Below are 10,365 nucleotides of genomic sequence, written 5' to 3' on the forward strand. Positions count from 1 at the left end.
CCCAGCTTTAATAAAATGACAGTAAAGGCATCCAGTGCGTCTCTGCATCCAAATTAGCCAACTACACAAAAAAATGGCAACCGTCCCAACCTATAACCAGCCTTAGCAGTAATGTCACATGGAACCCATCCATTGATACATGTGCTCCTACTCTGGAGGCTTTGGAAATTTTGGTTAGGTCCCCAGTATACAGAGGACCCTTGACGTGGGACTTATGCACGTATTTGCAAATGTGTACAAACAAAACCTTCTGTTTTTAACACAAACTGTTAGAGCCAAATTGGTTGTTTCACAGGCTGGCTGGTAAGTGTTGCTGGGAAATCCTTTGTTTCTTTGTAATTTCGCTTATTGACCATCAGAATGGCAAATACTGACTGCTGATTGGTTGCTGTGGTTATAGCATTTTGCACAATCCTATACATAGTGCCCGGTCACCCCGGTGCGATTTCAGGTGCCATTTGCAAATTGAAATCGCATCTAATGAATGTAAATGTCAGTGTCTTAACACGTGCGATTTGCTGCAGTGCCATTTCTAAAGCAGTTCTTGCATTAGCCCCCGTTCACATCAAGCTCGACTTTGAAATTGCACGACTTACAGTGAAGCCGCACGATTTCAAAGTTGGGGGACCCGCCGATTTCAAATGCAATTTGCAAGACATCTGATCAGGGGCAGACTGACAACTCGTGGGGCCCCCGGGCAGTAGGGGATCATGGGGCCCCTGTGTCCTTGCCAAAACTCAAAAAAGCCTATGAAAAAGGTACCAGGGGCATCTCATGGGGCCCCCTACTGACCCCGGGCCCTCGGGCAGTGCCCGAGTTTCCATATGGTCAGTCCGCCCCTGCATCTGATACAGATGTCTATGCAAACCGTACCAAAAGTAGTGCATGTACTACTTTTGAAATTGGTGCAGCTCCGACCAAGTCAGAACCGCACTGATATGATCGCTCTAATTGCGGACAAAAGGGTGCGACTTGGCATGCGATTTGCAAGTTGCAGGGCATGCAAATCGCATGCCAAGTTGCACCAATGTGAACAGGAGTGATGCGTTATCATGTGCTGTGTGCAGTGATCAGCTCAGGCGTGTTTGGACGAGGATCTGATCCAGTGTGTGTTAGCCACCAGGAAGCGATCACCTGAGTCTTGGGCATTCCCGTTTTTCCTGGCTGCAGATAATTGGCCCATAAGTCATTGGTCACACTGCTGCGATTAAAAATCATGAAAATATGTAAATTCTGAAGACTTTATTGAAGCAACAACTTCTTGCAATTTGCAGTGCGATTTCCATTATCTTATATGTATGTGAAATCCAGGGGCGGACTGACAAGTCATGGGGCCCCCGAGCAATAGGGGATCATGGGGCCCCTGTGTCCTTGCCCAAATTCAAAAAAGCCTATGAAAAAGGTACCAGGGGCATCTCATGGGGCCCCCTACTGACCCCGAGCCCTCGGGCAGTGCCCGAGTCTCCAAATGGTCAGTCCGCCCCTGGTGAAATCACAACAGAACTGAAGTAAAAGTAATGCAAGAACTACCGGTCATACCGGAGTGATTTGGGATTTAAAATCGCACCCGAAATTGAATCTAATGAATGTGAATGTCGGTGTCTTAACTTTTGTGATTTGCTGTAGTGCAATTTCTAAAATAGTTCTTGCATTACTTTTTCTGCAGTTTTGTTGCGATTTCACATACATAGAATATAATGGAAATTGCGCTGCAAATTGCAAAAAATCATTGAAAATCTTCACACGTATCCATCAGAAATTGCACCTGAAATTGCACACAAATCACGAGATTTTAACTATTTGGAAACTCGGGCACTGCCCAAGGGCCCGGGGTCAGTAGGGGTCCCAATGAGATGCCCCTGGTACCGTTTTCATAGGCTTTTTTGAGTTTGGGCAAGGACATAGGGACCCCATGATCCCCTATTGCCCGGGGGCCCCATGAGTTGTCAGTCTGCCCCGATGACTAAGAAAACATAGCAGATATCCTCTTGCAACTTTGCAAAAGATATGGCGCTGTCCCCCAAAGGTCTTCATTTGGATCGTAGGGGATGGGCTCTCTCTAGTGGCTACTTTTGTGAATTACAACCAACACAAAAGCATTTCTGGAGGTGAGTGGTGATTTATGATTCTGCTCTGCACTTCATATGGCTGTGAAATGCACTTGGCAGCCAATAAAAGAGCATGCCAACAGCAAATCAATGTTCATCTACAGAAGTCCAAACACACTTGAGGTTCAAACAAGCCTAAAAATGAAAATGCCGTATTGTAAATAAAAACTCCAGGCAACAGACGAAACCATCCTGTGAACTTCTAATGCAATCCAGCAGGAAGTGCAGCTGTGTTAAAGTCTGAAAATTAACTCGGTAATTCTTACGGCTGAATTCCAGGCAAACAGCTAAATACGCAGATCAAAATACACATATGAGAGCTGCTGTACCTGCCAAATGATTTTTACTTACAGAATACCCATCCAGTCTAAAGATTCACACAGCCTTGTCACACAGTACAGTCCTGTCTGGGAGCACTAGGGACCTGATTTTTCTCTGCTGTAGTCAGGGGACACTTATAGGTCCTGACCCTTCCCCAGCTTGTGACGACTGGACAGTGAAAGAAGGAGCAGAAGACTGATAAGATAATCTCTCTGCACTCTCCTCCTATCACAGTGTTCCTTGTTAACATGTATGCACTGCAGCATTGCTAACAGGCTGTCTGTGCTGCTTCTGCCTCTCCAAGTTTAAGCTCTGCTATAAAGCGGATTGTAAGCACCAGATATCAGTTATGCAGTGTATCTGTAGTCTCTTACCATCTCCTGTTGTATGTATGCAGTCCCTGACTATTTCCTGTAAGATTCTGCAGTCTCTGACCATTTCCTGTATCATGTCAGCAGTCTCTGACCATCTCCCGTATCATGTCTGCAGTCTCTGGCCATCTCCTGTATCATGTCTGCAGTCTCTGACCATCTCCTGTACTATGTCTGCAGTCTCTGACCATCTCCTGTACTATGTCTGCAGTCTCTGACCATCTCCTGTATCATATCTGCAGTCTCTGACCATCTTCTGTACCATGTCTGCAGTCTCTGACCATCTCCTGTATCATGTCTGCTGTCTCTGACCATCTTCTGTACCATGTCTGCAGTCTCTGACCATCTTCTGTACCATGTATGCAGTCTCTGACCATGTCCTGTACCATGTCTGCAGTCTCTGACCATCTCCTGTACTATGTTTGCAGTCTCTGACCATCTCCTGTATCATATCTGCAGTCTCTGACCATATTCTGTACTATGTCTGTAGTCTCTGACCATCTCCTGTAGTATGTCTGCAGTCTCTGACCATCTCCTGTGCTATGTCTGCAGTCTCTGACCATCTCCTGTAGTATGTTTGCAGTCTCTGACCATCTCCTGTATCATATCTGCAGTCTCTGACCATCTTCTGTACTATGTCTGTAGTCTCTGACCATCTCCTGTAGTATGTCTGCAGTCTCTGACCATCTCCTGTGCGATGTCTGCAGTCTCTGACCATCTCCTGTAGTATGTCTGCAGTCTCTGACCATCTCCTGTATCATGTCTGCAGTCTCTGACCATCTACTGTATCATGTCTGCAGTCTCTGACCATCTCCTGTATCATGTCTGCAGTCTCTGACCATCTCCTGTATCATGTCTGCAGTCTCTGACCATCTCCTGTAGCATGTCTGCAGTCTCTGACAGTGGTGTATTTAAGTTTCATGCTGCCCTAGAGGTCTGTGCGTCCTTCCATGGATATGCCTCCCCAGACCATCACTGACCCACCACCAAAATGGTCATGCTGAACGATGTTACAGACAGCATAACATTCTCCACGGCTTCTGCAGACCCTTTCATGTCTGTCACATGTGCTCAGGGTGAATCTGCTCTCATCTGTGAAAAGCACATGGCGCCAGTGGCGGACCTGCCAATTCTGGTGTTCAATGGCAAATGCCAATCGAGCTCTATGGTGCCGGGCAGTGAGCACAGGGCCCACTAGAGGACGTCGGGCCCTCAGGCCACCCTCATGAAGTCTGTTTCTGATTGGTCAGAGACATTCACACCAGTGGCCTGCTGGAGGTAATTTTGTAGGGCTCTGGCAGTGCTCATCCTGTTCCTCCTTGCACAAAGGAGCAGATACTGGTCCTGCTGATGCGTTAAGGACCTTCTATGGCCCTGTCCAGCTCTCCTGGAGTAACTGCCTGTCTCCTGGAATCTCCTCCATGCTCTTGAGACTGTGCTGGGAGACACAGAAAACCTTCTGGCAATGGCATGTATTGATGTGCCATCCTGGAGGAGCTGGACTGCCTGTGCAACCTCTGTAGGGTCCAGGTAGCGCCTTATGCTACTAGTGACACTCACCCTAGCCAAATGCAAAACTAGTGAAAAACAGTCAGAAAAGATGAGTAGGGAAAAAATGTCAGTGACCTCCACCTGTAAAACCATTCCTGTTTTGGGGGTCATCTCATTGTTGCCCATCTAGTGCACCTATTGTTAATTTCATTAACACCAAAGCAGCTGAAACTGATTAACAACCCCCTCTGCTACTTCACTGACCAGATCAATATCCCAGGAGTTTCACTGACTTAATGCTAGACTCTGATTAGAAAGTGTTTCTTTAATTTTCACCTGTTTGCCTGCAATTCAGTTTTAAAGGTTAACTCCACCTTCCTGACCATTTTGTACAGTGGGGAAAATAATTATTTTATCCCATGCAGATTTTGTAGGTTTGCCCACTTACAAAGGAATGAAGGGTCAATAATATCAACCACAAATCCAGAAAAAAACACAATACGAATGTTACATCCATTCATATTATACCCTGGAACATGGTTATGATCCATAGCCCTCCACTTCCAAATTGCCCCCCCATTACTAAATCCGGGGGTGCCCTGTCATTTTTCTAATATGGTGTGGCTCCGCCCTTTACACCCACATCATTGATTCACAGGTCCAGCATTGTATGGCCACGCAACTGCCAGTTAAAGTAGTGCAGTGCTTAATAGCAAAAAATTGCCTGGTAATGAAGGGGGTAAAATGTTTTGGAACTTAAGTGGTTAATCAGTGTGGGTGCACATATTTATTTTTGTGCAAAAGATGGACCATGGCTTAAAAGAATCCCCTAAATTGACTTCGATAATTCAAGCATGAAGATGAAATAAATCTACAAATCAATATATGCCTGTTACTAATACTTAAAAGTGTTACTAGACCCACAACAGTAAAATCAGTTTGTATATGCAGTAAAACATGCTTGTGATACTCACTGTGGAACCTAAGGGGTTAATCTTCCTCACTGTGTAAAAAGGCTGTTTGATCCTGTCTTCTTTGATCCTCCCCTTCTTCCTGTGCCCTCCTCTAATCTCCTGATAAGACAGACTGAACCCATAGCCATTCTGCACATGCTCAGTTTGGTGATTATTTTTAGACAGGTTTTTTTTCTTGAGAGAGTGCATGTGATCAGCACAGGGGCAATCAGTGCTGTCCAGACAGAGGTCAGGGGTTCTGCATCCTCCTAGAGCAGAAAGAAAACTCCTCCTACAAGCGTTAACCAGTGCTCTGCTGAATGTGAATGTAGGGTCCGGGGAGACTGGATATAGTAGATGCCGGGTCCGGGGAGACCGGATATAGTAGATGCAGGGTCCGGGGAGACCGGATATAGTGAATGCAGGGTCCGGGGAGACCGGATATAGTGGATGCAGGGTCCTGGGAGACCAGATATAGTGAATGCAGGGTCCTGGGAGACCAGATATAGTGAATGCAGGGTCCGGGGAGACCAGATATAGTGAATGCAGGGTCCGGGGAGACCGGGTATAGTGGATGCAGGGTCCGGGGAGACCGGATATAGTGAATGCAGGGTCCAGGGAGACCGGATATAGTGGATGCAGGATCCTGGGAGACCGGATATAGTGAATGCAGGGTCCGGGGAGACCAGATATAGTGAATGCAGGGTCCTGGGAGACCGGATATAGTGGATGCAGGGTCCGGGGAGATCGGATATAGTGAATGCAGGGTCCGGGGAGACCGGATATAGTGGATGCAGGGTCCGGGGAGACCGGATATAGTGAATGCAGGGTCCGGGGAGACCGGATATAGTGAATGCAGGGTCCGGGGAGACCGGATATAGTGAATGCAGGGTTCGGAGAGACCGGATATAGTGGATGCAGGGTCCGGGGAGACCGGATATAGTGAATGCAGGGTCCGGGGAGACCGGATATAGTGGATGCAGGGTCCGGGGAGACCGGATACAGTGGATGCAGGGTACGGGGAGACCGGATATCGTGGATGCAGGGTACGGGGAGACCGGATTTAGTGGATGCAGGGTCCGGGAGACCGGATATAGTGAATGCAGGGTCCTGGGAGACCGGATATAGTGAATTCAGGGTCCGGGGAGACCGGATATAGTGGATGCAGGGTCCGGGGAGACCGGATATAGTGGATGCAGGGTCCGGGGAGACCGGATATAGTAGATGCAGGGTCCGGGGAGACCGGATATAGTGAATGCAGGGTCCGGGGAGACCGGATATAGTGAATGCAGGGTCCGGGGAGACCGGATATAGTGAATGCAGGGTACGGGGAGACCGGATATAGTGAATGCAGGGTCTGGGGAGACCAGATATAGTGAATGCAGGGTCCGGGGAGACCGGATATAGTGAATGCAGGGTCTGGGGAGACCAGATATAGTGAATGCAGGGTCCAGGGAGACCAGATATAGTGAATGCAGGGTCCGGGGAGACCGGATATAGTGAATGCAGTGTCCGGGGAGACCAGATATAGTGAATGCAGGGTCCGGGGAGACCGGATATAGTGGATGCAGGGTCCGGGGGGACCAGATATAGTGAATGCAGGGTCCGGGGAGACCGCATATAGTGGATGTAGGGACCTTAGGTTAGTACCACTTTAAGTCCGTTATAAATCAATAAACGTTGGCCTTACATATTGAATAAAACAACTTTATTCTCTACAAAGAAATCATGAAAAACATGCTCAGAAAAGTGAATGAGCCTCAGTATCTTTGTGCTCAGTGCTGCCACTGGTGGTCTTAAAGTGGAACTACACAACCGTGCCAGTTGCAGTCCATGCTCAGTGCTGCTGGTGGTGGCCATACAGCAGAACTACACCACCGAGCCATTCTCCGTACATGCTCAGTGCTGCCACTGGAGGTAAGGGCCAGTTCACACTGCATGCATTTAAGTTGCTATTTTTCTGCATCCAAAACACACAGAAAGTAGGTTATATGGTGTTCAATGTCATAGTTCACATCAGTGCTTACAGTTCCAGTGCGTTCTGGTTGCAGAAAAAAAAGTAGAACAGGCTGCATTTTTTCTGCACAGAATTGTACTGGAACGTGGTAAAACGCATCAAAAACACACCGAAACACACATGTCCCTATTTAAACCGAAGAAAAAGAGAGGGGACAAAAATGAACCTGAAAGCATCAAAAACGCACCAAAACTGCACCGGAACGTGGAAATTTGGAAATGCATCTGGAACGCATTTGGACTGCGTTTCTACAGTGTGGATCTGCCCTAAGGGGATCTGTGCATTTAAGTAGCTTTTTTCCAGCATCCAAAATGCACAGAAAGTAGGTTATATGGTTGTCAGTGTCATCAGTGCTTGCAGTTCCAGTGCATTCTGGTTGCAGAAAAGTAGAACAGGCTGCATTTTTCCTGCACAGAACTGTACTGGAACGCACCAACATGCACCAAAAACACACATGTCCCTATTAAAATTGAAGAAAAATAGGGGAAAAATAAACTGGAATACATAAAAAAAGCTCCGAAACGCGTCAAAAAGTGTGCATGTGAAAACACATCCAGAACGCATCTGGACTGCGTTTATTTAGTGTGAATCGGCACTAAAACATCAAAAACGCACTGGTACACACAGGGGCGGACTGACAACTCATGGGGCCCCCGGGCAATAGGGGATCATGGGGCCCCTGTGTCCTTGCCCAAACTCAAAAAAGCTTATGAAAAAGGTACCAGGGGCATCTCATGGGGCCCCCTACTGACCCCGGGCCCTGGGGCAGTGCCCGAGTTTCCAAATGGTCAGTCCGTCCCTGGGAATGCACCAAAACACATAAAAAAACACACCGGAACACACATGTCCCTATTTAAGGCTAGGTTCACACCTATGCAGGTTGCATTAAAGCCGTTTCTGCATTGCGTTTTGCGTTGCATTTTTGCACATGCGTTTTTGACACGTTTTTGATGCATTTTGCTTTTTTTTCCTTGTTACTAGGCAGACTTAAAACGCAAAATGCATCAATAACGCGGGAGAACCACAGCAAAAACGCACTACATGCTGTTCTGCAGCGTTTCCATTGACCCTGGGTTCACATCTGTGCAGGTGCTGCCGCTGCGGATCCACACAAAAATCCGTACAGCCACACCATCCGCATAGAGGAAAGCGGACCCGCGGGTGGGTGCTATTAGTTCCAATGGCACGCCGCCTGCACTGGAAAACACAACCGTACTGGGAACCGAGGTTCCTGTGCGGGCTGCGTTTTCGGAAGAAGTGCAGGGACTTCTTCCCTGCGTGTCACGGGGCATGGGAGTCCATTCAAATGAATGGCCTTTGGTGCCCTGCTAAACGCGGCCCACACGGCAGCATATATATGAACCGGGGTAAGTCTATAGAACCAAAAATGCAACTTTTTGTGTTAACCACTTCCCGACTGGCCGTTGTATATAAACGGCCAGACGGTGGCAGTGCAGGGTCGGGTGGCCGTTAATAAATGGCCTTCCAGCACCCTGCTTGTGCGCGCTCCCCAGGAGCGCGCAGCACCGCGATCCGGTGCCCGCTGTGTCCTCTGGACACAGTGAAACACTGATCGTTGGACGGGACCTCTGTACGAGGTCCCGATCATGTGATCACTGATTGGCCAATCAGTGATCACATGCAAAGTAGTAAGCAAGATGTCACTTCTGACATCATTGCTTACTACGTATGAAATCTGTGAATGATCACCGAGGTCACATGGTACAAGGCTATTCACAACAGCCTTGTACCATGTGACAAGCTGTGACCAATCACAGCTCACTCAGTAGTTCTCAATGGCTGCAAGAATGCAGACAGAGAGAAATGATTGCTTTTACATCCTATATGGGTTTAAAAGCAATCAGTGTAAAAAAAAAATCTTCATCACCCCCCAAAAGTAGTACAGTGTCACCATAGATGTACTGCTAGGGTGACAGTATGTAAAAAATAAATAAATAAATAAAATAAATAATAATATAAAAATGTAAAAAACAAAATGTTTAAAAATTATAATTTTTGGTTATAAACTAATTTGGCATATTTTTGTTTTTACTAAAAAGATAACGGAATACATTTTGGCCAAGATTTATGATGAAATATTATTTATTTGCAAAATTTTATAAGAAAAACACTTTTTTTCAAAATTTTTGGACATTTTCATTTACATAGCAAAAAAAAAAAATCCCAGCGGTGAATAAATACCACCAAAATAAAGTTTTATCTGTCTCAAAAAAATGATAAAAAATTCATATGGGTACAGCATTGCATGACTGCGCAATTGTCATTCAAAGTGTGATAGCGCTGAAAGCTGAAAATTGCCTTGGACAGGAAGGGGGTGAAAGTATCCGGACTGGAAGTGGTTAAAAAGTCCCCAACCCTTTCCAAAAAACACATCGGGTGAAAACGCAGAGATGCGAACCTGTCCCATAGGAAATCATGTTAAATGGACTGCTGTGCGTTTCTGCAAAACGCTGCAGGAAACGCTTAGGTGCAGGGGCGGACTGACCATTCGACCACTCGAGGGCCCGGGGTCAGTAGGGGGCCCCATGAGATGCCCCTGGTACCTTTCATAGGCTTTTTTGAGTTTGGGCAAGGACACAGGGGCCCTATTATCCCCTATTGCCCGGGGGCCCCATGAGTTGTCAGTCCGCCCCTGCTTAGGTGTGAACCTGGAGTACATTGAAGAAAAAGAGGGGAAGAAATGAACTGGAATACATAAAAAAACACACTGGAACGTGTCAAAACGGGCAATGAAGAACCGCATGTGGACCGCATCTGGACTGCGTTTCTATAGCGAACCTCTGTTCACGATCAGTGCTGCCACCAGTGGTCATACGGCGCATCTACACCTCCTAGCTTCGCACAATAGCGAAACTCTTTCCAAGGCGAGACCGACAGCAGCCTGAATCTCTCTCCTCCAATGGGAAACCGACACAGCCGGAATCCCGCCCACTCCACGTCTCGCATAGCACAACCCTGCCCCCATCCTGAAAGCTGAGAGCGAAGCTCTGCCCCTCATCTGCCTGAATATCTTTTCTCCAATGGGGAACGGACACAGCCGTAATCCCACCCACTCCACGTCTCTCATCGCACGACCCCGCCCC

The sequence above is a fragment of the Staurois parvus genome, unplaced genomic scaffold (genome assembly GCF_062004578.1).
Source record: "Staurois parvus isolate SC_StPar_1 unplaced genomic scaffold, SC_StPar_1.0 ptg000423l, whole genome shotgun sequence".
Taxonomy (NCBI): domain Eukaryota; kingdom Metazoa; phylum Chordata; class Amphibia; order Anura; family Ranidae; genus Staurois; species Staurois parvus.